This window comes from Bos indicus x Bos taurus, chromosome 7, assembly GCF_003369695.1.
Source record: "Bos indicus x Bos taurus breed Angus x Brahman F1 hybrid chromosome 7, Bos_hybrid_MaternalHap_v2.0, whole genome shotgun sequence".
Lineage (NCBI taxonomy): Eukaryota > Metazoa > Chordata > Mammalia > Artiodactyla > Bovidae > Bos > Bos indicus x Bos taurus.
The window spans coordinates 106,080,246-106,098,303 of record NC_040082.1 but is presented as its reverse complement, the minus strand read 5'-3'; positions in this window follow the sequence as shown (position 1 = coordinate 106,098,303).

Here is an 18,058-nt window from a genome sequence, read left to right as displayed (position 1 = left end):
GATTTCCTTTAGTTTCCTTTAGACTGGTTTGATCTCCTTGCAATTCAAGGAACTCTCCAGAGTCTTCTCCAACACCACAATTCAAAGGTATCAATTTTTCGACACTCATACTTCTATATGGTCCAACTCTCACGGGAGTATTATCGTGGTCGTGTGATTAAGGCCAATAAAGAACCACAACAACCCAGTTCAGTCAGGACTACTAATGATCCAGACCCTTCAGGAATGAAGTTTTGTGTCACTCAATGAGGTAAAGAACCATGATCACTCAGGTGCTTGCTGAGGGCAAAGGGAATATGGAACAGGTAGTAGAAGAAGGTAGTTAATACCAGCTATGACCACATGACCAGTTACAGAAATGAGGACTGAAATCATCATGAGTACTTCTTCCTTTCTAAAAAAAAAAAATTATTTATTTTTAATTGAGGTATGATAATTGCTTTACAATATTGTGTTGCTTCTGCCATACCCTTTATTTATTTTTTTTGCTGTGAATGTGTGTGTAATATCTATATAGCAAATATCTTTGCTTTCCTCATCTTATCCTCTGACCATGTAATGATATATTTCTTTATTTATTTGACTGTGCTCAGAGAAGGCAATGGCAACCCACTCCAGTACTCTCGCCTGGCAAATCCCATGGACGGAGGAGCCTGGTGGGCTGAAGTCCATGGGGTCACAAAGAGTCAGACAGGACTGAGCGACTTCACTTTCACTTTTCACTTTCATGCATTGGAGAAGGAAATGGCAACCCACTCCAGTGTTCTTGCCTGGAGAATCCCAGGGACGGGGGAGCCTGGTGGGCTGCCATCTCTGGGGTCACACAGAGTCGGACATGACTGAAGCGACTTAGCAGCAGCATCCAGGTCTTAGTTCTGGCACACAGAATCTTCAAACTTCATTGCTGAATGCGAGATCTTTTATGTAGGATCTTCTCACTGTGGCATTTGAACTCTTAGTTGCAGCGTATGGGACCTAGTTTCCTGACCGCATGGAATCCAAGCCCCCAGCATTGGGAACGTAGAGTCTTAACTGCTGGACCACCCAGGAAGTCCCAACGTTCAGTATAGTGACTATAGCACAACGTCTAAGTAGTCCTGAATATTCATTGGAAGGACTGACGTTGAAGCTGAAGCTCCAATACTTTGGCCACCTGATTCGAAGAGCTGACTCATTTGAAAAGACCCTGATGCTGGGAAAGATTGACGGCAGGAGGAGACGGGGGTGACAGAGGATGAGATGGTTGGATGGCATCACCGACTCAATGGACATGAGTTTGAGGAAACTCCGGAAGTTGGCGATGAGTTGGACATGACTGAGCGAATGAACTGAACTTCACATCGTAGTATTTAACTTACAGGATATCAAGGACAAAAGTAAATATTACCCAAGGACTTTGTATTCTCTGCTAGAGAAAGGGTTAGTACGTTTTCATTGTACACAGGAAAGTTGTAATTGTGTTAGGTAAAAGGATGACCTGGTTAGCATCTTTCTTTGAAAATTAAGTATGGTTTGAGGAGATGTGTATGATTGCCAAGTTGACAAGAGGTCGACTTGTGATGGTTAATTTTGGGTGTCAGTTTCACTAGGCCAGATATTCAGCCAAATATTATTCTAGATCTCTATGAAGGTATTTTTTGATGAGATTAACATGCAAATATTAACACTGAAATGAGTCAGGCCAAGAAGGACAAATACCATATGATTCCACTCCTGTGAGATACTGAGAATAGGCAAATTCATAGACAGGAAATAGAATGATGGTGGCCAGGATATGGGGGAGGGGGGATTGCAAAAGATACAGGGTTTCTTTGGGAGATGACAAAAATGTTCTGGAATGAGATAGTGGTGGTGGTTGTGTAACATTATGCGTATACGAAAATTCAATGAATTGTCGTATTTTTTGTGTGTTTTGTTTTTGTTCTGTTTGTCTGTTTTGGTCACACTGCATCGCTTGTAGGGTCTTAGCTCACCAACCAGAGATCAAACCTGTGCCCAGAATCCTAACCACAGGACCACCAGGGAATTTCCAATGAATTGTCTACTTTAAATTTTATGCTTCAGGATTTGAGTTCAATTTAAAAGTTGCCCTCTCAACATTTTGAAAGTTTAAAATATGTCCTCAAATTCTTTGACACTTCTTTTTGATTGCCCTCCCTTTGAGTGCAACTGGACTTAGTGACTTGCAGCTAATGAATAGAAGGCAATATAGAAGGTGACAGAAGTAATTGCATGATGCTGGAGGAACTGGGGACTCTGCCTTGCCCTCTCCTGGCCACTTACTCTAGGTTAAACAAGCCACCACGTCCTGAGGACCAGGGAGAGGAAACTAAGACCTCTCAAGTGGCTGCTAACTCACTTCAGTCGTGTCCGACTCTGTGTGACCCCATAGGTGGCAGCCCACCAGGCTCCCCCGTCCCTGGGATTCTCCAGGCAAGAACACTGGAGTGGGTTGCCATTTTCTTCTCCAATGCATGAAAGTGAAAAGTGAAAGGGAAGTCGCTCAGTCGTATCCTACTCTTAGCGACCCCATGGACTGCAGCCTACCAGGCTACTCCGTCCATGGGATTTTCCAGGCAAGAGTACTGGAGTGGGGTGCCATTGCCTTCTCCGTCTCAAGTGGAGACAGACTTTATTTTCTTGGGCTCCAAAATCACGGTGGATGGTAACTGCAGCCATGAAATTAAAAGACACTTGCTTCTTGGAAGAAAAGCTATGACAAAGCTAGACAGCATACTAAAAAGCAGAGACATCATTTTGCCAATAAAGGTCTGTATAGCCAAGGCTGTGGTTTTTTCAGTGGTCATGTACAGATGTGAGAGTTGGACCATAAAGAAGGCTGAGCGCCAAAGAATGGATGCTTTTGAACTGTTGGTGCTAAAGAAGACTCTTGAGAATCCCTTGGACTGCGAGGAGATCAAACCAGTCAATCCTAAAGGAAATCAACCCTGAATATTCACTGAAGGGACTGATGCTGAAGCTGAAGCTCCAACACTTTGGCCATTTGAAGCAAAGAACTGACTCATTAGAAGAGACCCTGATGCTGGGAAAGAATGAGGGCAGGAGAAGGGGGCTACAGAGAATGAGATGGTTAGATGGCATCATCAACTTGATGGACGTGAGTTTGAGCAAGCTTTGGGAGATAGGGGAGGACAGAGGAGGCTGGTGTGCTACAGTCCATGAGATGGCAAACAGCTGGACACAACTGAGCAACTGAGAAACGTAACCGTCAGCCAACACCTGCTGCCCCCCGCGTGTGGTGGTGAGCTCTGCAGCCTCAGGAGAGTGTCCTTTAGCTGAAGCTCTAGCCGCCATCTTGACCTCAAGCTCCTCAGAGACTCAGAGCCAGAAATGCCTGGACAAGCCACTTCCTAATTCCTGACCTTTGCAAACTATGAGATAACAAGTGTGTGTTATTTTAATTACTAACTTTCGGCGTAATTTGTTACATGGCAATGGATAACTGATACAGACATGTAAGGTGTTTACATGTGCATGTGCTCAGGCGCACAGTCATGTTCCTCTCTTTGCAACCCCGAGGACTGTAGCCTGCCAGGCTCCCCTGTCCATGGAATTTTCAGGCAAGAATACCAGAGAGGGTTGCCATTTCCTATTCCGAGGGGTTTTCCCAACCCAGGGATCAAACTCATGTCTTCTGTGTCTCCTGCATTGGCAGGCAAATTCTTTACCACTGCGACACCTGGGAAGGCCCTGCAAGATATTTAATTGCAAGTTAGTTGGTAAAAGCAAAAGATTCAAAACAACTTAAGTGTTTGTCACTAGTAACAAATGACTTGTCCCAACCTCAGATTGGGATGTTACATCCCTAAGGGTAGGTCAGCCCCAGCTGTCATGGGCTGGAAGATATCCTGGCTGAGGTGCCTCAGGAAGGAAGCCAGCCCTAGAATGTGGTCTGGAGCAGCTGAGCCTCAAGCCCTTCCAGTGCACTTTAGTTTTCTAGCCTTTTGAGAGACATGGTCACCAGAATTCCAGACCCATGCCTTATCCATCTTTTCCCAGTCACCCCAAGACCTTCCTTTCCCTTCCTCTGATGGAGCTCTTTTCACAACCAGAGTTTGTAACTGAGCAGTACCCTATAGGACCTTCGCAGGGCAGACCTCACTTCCCATGTCCTTCACCTGCCTCTCCTCTGTAGAAATAACTTTAGCCTCCTAGGCCTTCCCCAAGTTCCAAACAAATTTAATCAGAGAAGTGAGAAAATGTAGCAAGAAAGGAAGACAGTCAAGTGAGATACATAGTAACAGTTTAAATAAACAGACTCAAGAAACTTTAGTTCTTCCTCAAGGACTATAGATAATATTCTGAGTCCTGTCCTTTGACTTATTTTGCAGATATTGAACCCCCGACCAGGCAGAAGATGTTAACTGCATGCTGCCCACAGGCACACAGACCCCAGAGCTGTTGAAACCAGGAGGTTGATGATGTTTACTTCCAGTCACCTCACCACCAGCCAATGAAAAGAATGTCCACACGCTGATCACACACCCCAAACTCCCCTCCCTCACTCTGTCTTTAAAAACCTCTCCCTGAAAGCCAACAGGGAGTTCAGGCCTTTTGAGCTCTAGCTGCCTGGACTCCTTGCTTGGCGCCCTGCAATAAATGCTGCACTTTCCTCCATCACAACCCAGTGTCAGCAGATTGGTTTTACTGTGAGTGGGCAAGTGGACCCAAGTTTGGTCCCATAACTCATTGATTATAATTGTGATTAAATTATTGTCAGCATGATTTTTTGATGTACAGTATCTCTTTGGAGAGGATGCTGTAGTTGCCTCACTCAGAGCTCCTCTACTGGCCAGTGCACCCAACTCAGCTGTTGCAAATATTGTCTGCTAACAGCTCACAGTCACCCACTGTGAATGGCCCTCATCCTGACTGCCCAGTGGGGAGGTTACGCCTCCCAAAACACACACACCCTAGGCAAGCCCACACCAGAGACCCACTGGCAGGGGAACCAGCAAAATGAGACCAACTTTGCTGCTCTTCACGCTCTCGGGTCCACCCTAAAGAAGGGGAGGCTTGAGTCCAGCTGAGCCCACTTCCTTGCCTGCTCCTTCTCTAACTTGTCATGCATTCTCTTCTCCCTCACTGGTTTCTTCCAAACCCACCCAACCTTGAATCCCTATCTCAGGCTCAGCTTCTTGAGAACCCAACCTAGGTGGGAGCAAAAGTCAGTTCTCTGAAGGCAGGAACTGTGTCCATCTCATTCACTGTTCATTCACTGCTGTATGCTCAGGGCCTCACACAAAGCTGGGTACACAGTAGGTAATCCGTAAATGTTCCGGTGGTCAAGTCACAGCCCACATTAGTGCTCGGGGAGAACAGGGAGGAATCCTATTACCATGGTTATAGGGTAAAGGGATCAACATGCTTTGTCAAGATCTTCCATTCTCTGTTATCCCTGGCACATTTCTCCTGCAAACTCAAGATCCACCAACACCTTCACCTGCTTTGAGGGCCCCTCAGAAAAGAAGGCGGAGAAGGCAATGGCACCCCACTCCAGTACTCTTGCCTGGAAAATCCCATGGACGGAGTAACCTGGTAGGCTGCAGTCCATGGGGTCGCTAAGAGTCGGACACGACTGAGCGACTTCACTTTCACTTTTCACTTTCATGCATTGGAGAAGGAAATGGCAACCCACTCCAGTGTTCTTGCCTGGAGAATCCCAGGGATGGGGGAGCCTGGTGGGCTGCCGTCTATGGGGTCGCCCAGAGTCAGACACGACTGAAGCGACTTAGCAGCAGCAGCAGAAAAGAAGGCACATTGATCTACTTGTTTCCTCTGTTGCTTGTGCTGTGGGAGTCATTTCCAAGAAACCATTGCTAATCCAAGGTCATGGAGATTAGCTTCTGTGTTTTCTTCTAAAGAGAAGAAATTCACTGCAAGGAGATCCAACCAGTCCATCCTAAACATTGGAAGGACTGATGCTGCAGCTGAAACTCCAGTACTTTGGCCACCTGATGCAAAGAACTGACTCATTGGAAAAGACCCTGACGCTGGGAAAGCTGGAAGGCAGGAGGAGGAGATGACAGAGGGTGAGATGGTTGGATGGCATCACCAACTCAATGGACATGAGTTTGAGCAAGCTCTGGGAGTTGGTGATGGACAGGGAAGCCTGGCGTGCTACAGTCCAAATGGGGTTGCAAAGAGTCGGACACGACTGAGTGACTGAACTTACTTTCTTCTAAGAGTAGTATGATTTTAAACCTTATGTTCAGGTCTTTGATCTATTTTGAGTTAATTTTTGTGTATGGTGTGAAGTAGGGGTCCAACTGCCTTGTTTTTACACGTGGATATCTGGGATATCCAGTTGTCCTAGTGCCATTTGCTGAAGAGACTACTCCTTCCCCATTGAATGGTTTTAGCACCTGTTATAAGCTGAATGTTTGTATCCCCCCTAAATGTGTAATTGAAGCCCTATCCCCCAGTATGATGGCTAGGAAGTGGGGCCTTTGGGAGGTAATTAGAGTTTAATGAATTCATGAGAGTGGGGCTTAATAGTGGGGATTAGTACCCTTATAAGAAGAGATACCAGATCTCTCTGTCTCTCTCTCTCTTTCTCTGCCAGCTGAGGACACAGCAAGAAGCCAGCCATCTACAAGCCAGGAAGAGAGCTCTCACCTGGAACTGACTTGGCTAACATCTCGATTTTGGACCTAACAATTTCCAGAACTATGAGAAATCAATGCCTGTTGCTTAAGTCACCCAGTCTTCTGTTATTTTGCTATAGCAGCCCAAGCAGACTAAAATAGTACCCTTATTAAAAGTCAATTGATTGGGCTTCCCTGGCGGCTCAGTGATAAAGAATCACCTGCCAACGCAGGAGACATGGGCTCGATCCCTGATCCAGGGAGATTCCACGTGCTGCAGGGCAACTAAACCCATGCACCACAGCTACTGAGCCTGTGCCCAAGAACCTGCGTTCTGCAGCGAGAGGAGCCACTGCAGGGAAAACTAGAGAGCAGTTCTAGTTCAACTCCCAACTAGGGAGTCCCCCCTGCTCACCGCAACTAAAGAAAAGCCTGCACAACAGTGAAGACCCAGCACGGCCAAAAATAAATATTTTTTAAAAATCAATTGATCATGAATGGAAGGCTTTATTTCTGGATTCCCAATTCTATTCTATTGATATATTTGTTTATCCTTATGCAAGTACCATGCTGTCATGATTACTGTGGCTTTGGAATAGTTTTTGAAATCAGAAAGTGAGGTTTTCCAACTTTGTTCTTCTATCTCAGGTTGGTTGTTTTGAGGAAGAAATGTCTACTCACATCCTTAGCCCTTTTAAAATTGAGTTATTTATATTTTTGTTATTGAATGGTTAAAAAAAGTTATTTTTGTATACTAAATGTAAGCCCTTTGTCAACTGTATGATTTGTGCTTGTTTTCTTCCATTCTGGGGGCTGTCTTCTTCATTTTCTTGACGATATCATTTGCAGCACAAAACTTTTTAATTATGATGATGTCTAAATTACCTGGTTTTCCTTTTGTTGCCTTGCTTTTGCCATCACAGCTAAGTAGCTAGCTAGTAGCTAGTAGCTCAGTCGTGTCCGACTCTGCGACCGCATGGACTGTAGCCTATCAGGCTCCTCCACCCATGGGATTTTCCAGGCAAGAGTGCTGGAGTGGATTGCCATTTCCTTCTCCAGGGGATCTTCCTGACCCAGGAATCGAACCCGGGTATCCCGCATTGCAGGCAGATGCTTTACCGCCTGAGCCACCAGGGAAGCCCTGTTGCCTATTCTAAAGTTCCAGGTGGCTCAGTTGGTAAAGAACCCACCTGCCAATGCAGGAGATGCAAGAGATGCTAGCTCAATCCCTGGGTTGGGAAGGTCCCCTGGAGTAGGAAATGGCAACCCATTCCGGTATTCTTGCCTGGAAAATTCCATGGACAGAGAAGCCTGGTGGGCTACAGTGCATGAGGTCGCAAAGAGCCGTACCCGACTGAGCATGAGCCCAACCCACTCCATTCTAAGGTCATAGATATTTCCCCCATATACAGCAGGTATCCAGCTCTATACTTTCACATGTAGGTATCCAATCATCCCAACACCTTTTGTTGAAAAGACTGTTTATTTCTCACTGAGCACCCTTGTCAAATGCCTTTTTAGTATAATTGTATGCCATGCAATAATTGGGACAAATTAGGCTAAAATTTTTTCTATGTTTATCTGAAATTCAAATTTACCTGGGTCTTCTGCATTTGTGTTTTCTGAATCCTGCAACTCTATACTGGCATCTAGTGGGTAGAGGGCAGGGATGCTGCTAAACATCCTACAACACTCGGGACAGCTCTCCATAAAAAAAAAAAAAAAAAAATGAAATCTTATCCAAAATGTCTGTAACTCTGAGGTTGAGAAACCCTGGTGTGAAGCAGACACAGGGATAGCATTGCTTGACAACCAGCACCTCAGAAATTCGAAGAGTAGGAGGGCTGCCCATCTTCCAGGAGTGGAAACAGGTTCAGAGGAGGTGAAGCAAACCCAGGGGACACTGAGGGTGGGATTCACTTGGGTTTTTTTTTTTTTTTTTTTGATCATCCAGGATAATCTGTCCCCGAAGGGACAAAGGGGCTTTTCAAAAGGACCTGGGGTACCCGCTATGGGTGCAGGCATCTCAGATCAGTCTCCAAGGATCCCACCCACCACCTCTGATAGACACTTAGCCTGAGAAGAATGTGGGCAGACGCAGGCATTTGCATCTTAACACAACTCCAGGAATTCTACTCAATATTCCGTAATAACCTATATGGGAAAAGAATCTGGAAAAGAATGGATATATGTATATGTATAATTGAGGCACTAGGGCTTCCCTGGTGGCTCAGTGGCAAAGAATCCATCTGCCAATGCAGGAGACAGGAGCTCAATCCTTGATCCGGGAAGATCCCACGCGCCTCAGAGCAAGTGAACCAGTCTGCAGCAACGATTGAGTCAGTGCTCTAGAGCCCACATGGTACGGCTACTGAAGCCTGCATGCCCTGGAGCCCGTGCGCCACAAGAGAAGCCACTGAAATGACACACCCATGCACCGCAACTAGAGAAAAGCCACTTGCCACAACTCGAGAAAAGCCTGCGCAGCACCGAAGACCCAGCACGGCCAAAAATAAATCAATAAGTAAAAATTTTTAAAGATTAATCACGTCACTGTACATCAAAACCAATACAACATTATAAATTAACTATATTATAAAATAAAAACACACTCCACCAGAGCACTTCTTTACAATATCACATGAAGAGGATTAAAAATAAAATAATACTTGACCTAGCCACATTCTCACCACTGGAGCATCCGTGGCCACTTTTGGTTATTAGGTTGTTGGTCATTTTTAAAAGCCTACCAAGCAGCCATTGGTATTTGCCCCTCCAGCAGGTTGTCTGGTGTTCCCGCAAGAGATATGTCCAAGCCTTCACCTCCAGAATCTATGAATATGCTCTCATTTGGATAAAAGAGTCCTTGCAGATGTAATTAAGTGAAAGATTACAAGTGACATCATCATGGATTTAGAGTGAGCCCTAAATCCAGCGACAAGTATTATGAGGGATAGAAAAGGAGAAACACAGAGGAGAAGACCATGCAATAATGGAGGCAGAAGTCAGAGTGATGCAGCCACAGGCTAAGAAATGCCTGGAGTCCCCAGAAGCTGGAAGAAGCAAGGAAGCCTCCTCCCCTAGAGCCTCTGGAGAGAGTATGGCCTGCGACACCCTCATCCTGGACTTCTGGCCTCCAGAGCTGCAAGAAAATAGAAGTCCTGTTGCTTTAAGCCATCCAGTCTGTGCTGGCTTGTTATAGGACTCCCAGGACAGTACAGTCTCACCAGATGACCCTCGTCTCAAACCCCCTATTCAACCTTGTACTGTATTTATTAATAATCTAATAATTATTAAAATACATACGCACCTTTATTTTAATTGTGTAAAAGGCGTCAGGCTGCCTGTGATCTTGAGGTCACTCTTTTTCTCATGGTGATTCTATTTCTGAGCTGTGGCCATATTGGTGCTCATCCCTCTGAGTATACTTTTTAAAAAAATTATTTTTATTTATTTACTTTTTATCTTTGGCTACACTGGGTCTTTGCTGAGGCACGTGGGCTCTTTGTTGCTTCATGGGCTTTCTCTAGTTGAGGCGAGTTGGGGTTACTCTAGTTGTGTGTGGGCTTCTCATTGGCAGCTTTTCCTCTTGTGAAGCACGGGCTCTACTTGCAGCTCACATGCTTTGTAGGTGCAGCTCTAGAGCGTGGGCTCAGTAATGATGGCACACGGTCCCAGTTGCCCATATGCCCAGGAGCATGTGGGATCCTAGCTGCCAGAACGGTGACTGAACCCACATCCCCTGCACTGACAGGCAGATTCTTAACCTTTGGACCACCGGGGAAGTCCCCCTCTGGGTATGATTTTTGATGGCTGTATAATATTCCACCACCACTATCCAACATTCAGGCAGATTCCAGGTGTGGACACCTTCAATACATCTAGCAGTTTCTCCAGGATGTGTCACAAGGCATGTGAGTATTCCACTTGAGGAGGAAGAACCAGGATGTCCACTACAACATGACTGCCCCCTCATACCTGTCTATGAGTTTCCTAGAAGCCCCATTCCCACCACGCTGGGCAATTTTTGCCAACTAGCTGGATGCAGCATTATATCTCAGGTTATTCTAAATTTTTAAATGCAGTTCACTTAATGTAAAATTCACCACTTTGGCTATTTTTCCTAAATGACATTTAGTAGACTTACACTGCTGTGTGAATATCAACTCGTTCCGGAACATGTTCATCACCTCAAAACATACCTTCAATGCAACTTTAGAGCAAAACTAAGTAACTGTTTGATTGGTATTTAATTCTCTTTTTATACTTGTATTTCTTTCTTATTAGTTTATTTTTGGGTGTGTGGGGTCTTCATTGCTGCACAGGCTTTTCCCTAATTGCAGTGAGCAGGGGTTACTGCTTGTTGCAGTCCACTTGCTTCTCATTGCAGTGGCTGCTCTTGTTGCAGGACACAGCCCGTGGGGCACATGGGTTCAGTAGGTTTGGCAGGTGGGCTCAGTGGTTGCAGCTCCTCTGAGCGCAGGGTCCATAGTTGTGGCACACGGGTTTACTTGCTCCAAGGAATGTGGGATCAAGGATCAAGAGCGTGTCTCCTGTATTGGCAGGCAGATTTGTTACCACTGAGCCACCAGAGAAGCCCAGTGTTTAATTCTTATTTGTTTTTCCTATTTGGGAAAAAACAAAATGTATACATGGGGTAGAGGATCCCTGACTATAAAAGTATCATATTATTGATGCTGGAAAAGAAGATAATCAGATGAAATAGAAAAGTAGAAAGAATATAAATCTACCTGGAGTCTCAGAACACAGTGCCCGCCATGACCCCCTCCCCCAGTTGGCTAACATGAAAAAGGATGACACCAGCAAGTGTTGGCGAGGATCGGGAGGAACCGAAACTCCCATCCAGGCGGATGGGAACGCAAACTGCTGCAGTCACTTGGAAAACCGATTTGGCGGGTTCTTCAACAGTTAACTTGAGTCAGCCACTCCCTTTCCTCAGTATTTACCCTAGAGAAATGAAGGCAGGTGTTCATAGAAGACCTGGTGCATGAATGCTCACAGTGGCTTTATTTATTAGCAGTCGCACCAAACTGGAAATAACCCAAAATTTCACCCTCAGGGGAAGAGATGAACACACCGTGGAATGCTTCTCAACAATGAAAAGGTGTGAACTGTCGACACTCAAGCAACCGGGATGTACCTCCAGCCCATTATGCTGAGCGAAAGAATCCAGATGCCAAAGGCTACATACTGCATGATTCCTTTTATATGCCATCCTCGAAAGTGCAAGCTAATGTAAGCTGACAGGAAACAGGACAGAGGTCTCAGGGGAAGGGATAAAAGGAAGTGAGCCTTTAGGGGTGCTGGCTGCGTTCACTGTCTGAATGCAGAGACAGCATCACAGGTGTAAGCATATATCAAAGACATCAAATTGTACACTTTAAAAATGTGCAGGTTGTTGTATGTCCGCTTTAACTGAATAGTACTGTTTTAAATAGCAATGTCCTTGAGAGTATTATATGAAAAATGTATGTGGTAAGAAATGTGTATGGTAAGAAAAAAATTGTAACAAAGGAGACTTCCCTGATCGTGCAGTGCGTAAGAACCTGCCTTCCAATGCAGGGAGCATGGGTTTGATCCCTGGTCCAGGAAGACTCCACATGCTGCAGAGGAACTAAATTCAGCTGCCACAGCTGCTGAGCCTGCGCCCTAGAGCCCACAGGCGGAAGCTGCTGAGCCCGTGTGCTGCAACCACTGACGCCCGCTTGCCTAGAGCCCCTGCTCCACAGCAAGAGAAGCCCCCCCCAGTGAGAGGCCCGGGCACCACAATGAAGAGTAGCCCCCGCTCGCTGCAACTGCAGAAAGCCCTTGCCAAGCAGCCAAGATCTAACACAGCCAAAAATAAATAACTAAAAAAAAGAAAGAAATGTAACGAAGGAATTCAAAGTTGCGACTCACAGATACTTTCATGCGCGAGTTCATAGCAGCCCTGTTCACCGTGCCCCAAGGGTAGAAATAATCCAACTGTCCATTAGTGGATGAACGGGTAAAGGAAATGTGCTCTGTCCACACAATGGAATATTATGCAGCCATAAAAAGAAATGAAGCGCAAATCCACCTTAAAAACACTGTGTTGAGTAAAAGAAGTCAGACCCTAAAGGCTGTGTGCTTGCGTGTTGTGAGATTCTATTTCTATGAAATGTCCAGAACAAACAGATCCACAGGGACAGAAAGCAGATATTAGAGATTAACTAGGGGGTTGGAGAAGGCAATGGCACCCCACTCCAGTACTCTTGCCTGGAAAATCCGATGGACGGAGGAGCCTGGTGGGCTGCCGTCTATGGGGTCGCACAGAGTCAGACATGACTGAGCGACTTCACTTTCACTTTTCACTTTCATGCATTGGAGAAGGAAATGGCAACCCACTCCAGTGTTCTTGCCTGGAGAATCCCAGGGACGGGGGAGCCTGGTGGGCTTCCGTCTATGGCGTCGCACAGAGTCGGACACAACTGAAGCGACTTAGCAGCAGCAGCAGCAGAGGGGAGGGAAGGGGGTGATGGAAGTTATTGCTTAATCAGCACTGGGATTCTATTTGGGGAGATAAAAAGTTTTGGAAGTATCAAGTGGTGATGCTTGCACTACAGTTAGTTCATGAATGTACTTAATACCATTGAATTGTACAGATAAATGCTGAATTTTATGTTAGGTATATTTTTCCACAAAAAAAGAAGTCTGAAAAGAGGGCTTCCCTAGTGGCTCAGTGATAAAGAATCCACCTGCCAATGCAGGAGACGAGGGTTTGATCCCTCGTCCAGGAGGATCCCACATGCAGCAATAGCAACTGAGCCCGTATGCCAAAGCTATTGGACCTGTGTTCCAGAGCTTGGGAACCATAACACTGAGCCTACATGCCCTAGAGCCTGTGCTCCGCAACAAGAGAAGACCCCACAATGAGAAGCCTGCACACCGCAGCTCGAGTGGCCCCCACTCACCTCAACTACAGAAAAGCCCACACAGCAATGAAGACCTGGTGCAGCCAAAAATAAATACATAAAATTATTTTTTAAATTTAAATTTAGGTAATTTCAATTACCTAGGGTAATCGAACAAGGTAAATTTCAATTCAAGGTAAATTCCAATTAAAAAGAATAACACAGGGACTTCCCTGGTGGTCCTGTGGTTGAGACTCCATACTCCCAATGCAGGGGGTCCCAAGTTCAACCCTGGTCAGGGAACTAAATCCCCCATGCCACAACTAAGACCCAGCACAGTCAAATAAATAAATATTTTTGAAAATACAATACATGGCTGTGTTGATGGGTTTGGGTTAACGAAAGCAACTCTGGATTTACATTCCCACTCTGCTCTCGGTTTGCTGTGCGACCTCTCCTGAATGTCTTGGCCTCTCTGCGCCTCACCTGTGGAATGGGATTCTAGTGGCTCCAACACCCCCACAGTGTGTTACTCAAAGGGCATAAGGCAATATCTGGCCAGCAGCCATCCAGCACCATTTCTCACTTCTTTGCTTTGTCTACATTTTAACAATTCACCATTGAAAATTTTTTTAAAAAGGGACTTCCCCGGTGGTCCAGTGGTTAAGGCTGTGCAAAGGATGCAGGTTCGATCCCTGGTCTGAGAACTAAGAACCCACGTGCCCCGTGGTATGGCCAAAAAAAACAAAAATTTTTTAAAATTTATTTCAGACCATGCCAAAGTCCTTACAGGCCTCCACCACAGCCCAGGATGGATTCCAGGTAGATCTCAGCCAATCCCAGGGCTGTCCCACTCAGTGACTTAGCCCAGCACAGATCACGCTCCGGAATTCACTCTCCAGTCCTGAATTCACAACTCTGCCCCACATCTCGGTCAAGCTCCTCCTTGAGTTCCATGCCAGCCTCCAAGTCCAGGAAAATGGAATTCTTCTTTCATACCAAGAGAGGTCCCTCGAGGGTAAGCAGCGGCCATGGCTGCTCCAGGGAAATTCCAAGACTTTGGGGAAAAAAAAGACATTTAGGATCTTAGCTTTCCCCCAGCCCAGCCTCTCTGAAACCCCATCTGCTGGGGTCTTGGCCCCCGCAGAAGTGGCCCTCACCAGCCGTGCCTTGCTGAGTTGTGGCCAGCCCGGGCTGACTGTGGACCCCACTGGGGGCTCTCCCCAGGAACAGTGGGTGCTTGTGGGTTTCCCTGGGCACCGCCTTCCCCCGCAGCCCCATTCTTGCTTTAAAGGAGCCTCTTGTGGGACACGGATCTGTGGCCAAAGCCCCGGCAATGCTGGTAGGGAAAGAAAAATAGGCATGTGTGCATATTTTATGGCCTTCCTCTGCTCTCTGAACAGCCTCTTTGAAGGTGACGATGGGTCACAGCAGGCCTTGGGTGGAGGGGACAGCAGGCGGCCACCTTGATTCTAACTCAACCACAGGCTGCTTTTTTGGGGGATACACTGGGATGTCTGGAGAGGTGGGTTTTGGCCTGGCCTCAAAGGTCCAGTTCCCAAAGAGAGACTCAAGGCTGCTATTGTGGGTGGCAAGGCTCTGGGGAAGAAGGCAGCCTCCGGGGACCCCCATCCCTTCTCACACCAGGCTGCAGGCTGGGATATATTTGGGGTGGAATTTCACTGTGGCTCTTTTAGAAGGTGCTGGGGTGGGAGACTAAATAACATCTCCCAGTGGGCCCCGAGCCTGGTCACTCTCCCCACTTCACAGATACAGTGCGGTTGCTGCAGAAAAGTTCGGCTGTTCCTCAAAAAGATAAACACTGAAATGCCGTATGACCCAGAAATCTCACTTCTGGATATATATGCAAAAACACTGAAAGCAGAGTCTCAAAGAGGTGATTGTACACACGAATTCACAGCAGCACTAGGCACGATCACCAAGATAGAAACAATCCAAGTGTCTGATGAATGGATAAACAGAAGGTGGTGCCTCCATACTGTGGGATATTACTCAGCCATAAAAAGGAGCAAAGGTCTGATATGTGCTACAGTGTACTGAACCTCGAAAACATTATGCTAAGTGAAAGCAACCAGACATATGACTGTATTTCTATGAAATGTCCAAACAGGCAATGTCATAGACAAAGCAGATCAGTGGTTGCCAGAGGCTGGGGGAGCGGGTATGAGGAGTGACTGCTTAGTGGGTATAGGGTTTCCTTTTGGGGTGATGAGAATGCTCTGGAACTAGAAACAGATAATGGTTGTACACATAGTTGATGTATTAAGTGGCACTGAATTGTCACTTTCAGTTCAGTCGCTCAGTCGTGTCCGACTCTTTGCGACCCCACGAACCGCAGCACGCCAGACCTCCCTGTCCATCACCAACTCTCGGAGTCCACCCAAACCCATGTCCATCGAGTCGGTGATGCCATCCAACCATCTCATCCTCTGTCGTCCCCTTCTCCTCCTGCCCTCAATCTTTCCCAGCATCAGGGTCTTTTCCAATGAGTTAGCTTTAAGTGGCTAAAATGGTCAATTTTCTGTCATCTTTTTTGATCTGATTTTACCACCAGAAAAGAAAGCAAGGAGGTAGGGAGGAAGGAGAAAAGAAAGGGCTTCCCTGATGGTCCAGTGGTTAAGACTCCGAGCTTCCAGTGCAGGGGCTGTGGGTTCAAACCCTGATCAGGGAACTAAGATCTCACACGCAGCACTTTTGTGACCAAAAAAAATTTTTGTTCAGAAAAGACAGAAGAAAGTAGGTCCCTGAGGGGTAAGGTGGATACCTGGAAGTAAGCTGGGTGCAGAGCCAGTTTCAGATCAAATGTGTAACTGCAAATCCCTGCCCAGATGTGCCCAGAAGGTGAGCACGGAAGAAAACCCACCAGATGGAGTTAGAGGAGACTGCCTGAGTTTCCTGCAGCTCCTGTAACAATGTATCATAAACTGGGAGGGGGTGTTTAAAACAACAGAAATTTATTCTCTTGCAATGAGGGAGGCCAGAGGTCCTATTCTAAGCAGCAGCACAGTCACACTAGCCTTGATAGCTCTAGGGGCAGGTCCTTCCTTGTCAATTCCAGCTGCCGGGGGCTCCAGGCCTCTTGGCTTGTGGCTTCATCAGTCTCGTCTCTGCATCTGTCTTTACATCACATCCTCTTCTTCTTCTGCCTCTTATAAGGACACTTGTTACTGGATTTAATGGCCACCCAGATAATCCAAGATGATCTGATCTTGATATCTCCAACTTAATGGCACTTCCAGATACCTTTACTCCAAATAAGTTCACATTCACAGGTTTTGAATAGACATGTCTTTGGCAGCGGGACCACCATTCTACTCTCTAAACTGATTATTGCTTGCATTTACAGAGGGATGTCCAAGACTCAGAGGATAGAAGCTATTTCCTTGGGGTCACTCTGAAGTGTCTCACTCAGACCTGGGCAACATCGAAGTCCCTAGGAGGTGAATCCAAGGCCCGGTGACATTCACAAGTTCAACGTGACTCTCCGAGGGCTGTCCACTGAAGCGTGAGGCCCAAGGGATCGGAGGAGTTTGAGGGCAACACAGTGGGTGTTTGCTGAGTATCTCTGCATGCTGGGCACCCTCACCCCAGGCTGGGCAGAGTCTGTGTACCGAAAGCTCAGAGGGGCCCTGGGGCAGCAGCACAGTGGGTCTTGTTAGGGCTAGGGGTTCTGGGGACTTCCCTGGTGGTCCAGTGGCTAAGACTCCATGCTCCCAATGCAAGGAGCCAGGGTTTAATTCCTGGTCAGGGAACTAGATTCCACATGCCACCGGGAAGATCCCACATGCTGTAATTAAGCCCTGGCTCAGCCAATTAAAAAAAAAAAGGATGAGGTTCTGAATTTGATTCCTGATCCAGGCTCTTCCTGATTTAGGACCCTGTCTATACTCTTTTCTCATCCATCAAATGGGGAAAAATCAAATCCTTCGTGTATGAGTTAAGTTTCCCGCAGATAAACAGAACCAATCAGTTATATCAATATATAGATATAGAGAAAGAGATTTGTCATGAGCAGTTGGCTTATGTGATTATGGAAGCTAAGAAGTGCTACAGTCTGCCCTGGGCAAGCTAAGGCCCAGGAAAGCCAGTCATGTAGTTCAGTCCAAACCCCGAGACCAGGGGCGCTGACAGTGGAAGTCCCAGCTGAGTCCCAGAGATCAAAAACCAAGGTGCTGATATCTGGGGGCAGCAGAAGAGGCAGAGTCCAGCTTGACAGGGACAGAGCAAGTTAGCCCTTGCTCCATGCTTTTTCTGTATTCAGGTGCTCAGTGGGGTGGGTGATGCCCACCTGCACTGGGGACGGTGGACTTCCTTACTCAGTCCTCTGATGCAAATGCTAGGCTCTCTGGAAGTGCCCTCCCAGATGCAGCTAGAAATAATGTTTTCCCAGCTCTCTGAGGATCCGTTCTCTAGACAGATTGACACTTGAAATTAACCATCAAAAGCTAAAGGAGATACTGTGAATGCCTGATGTCACACTCACAAGTTCTCTTGTTAATTGCAGTGACTGCTAATTGACAGTTGTTATTTCTCTAC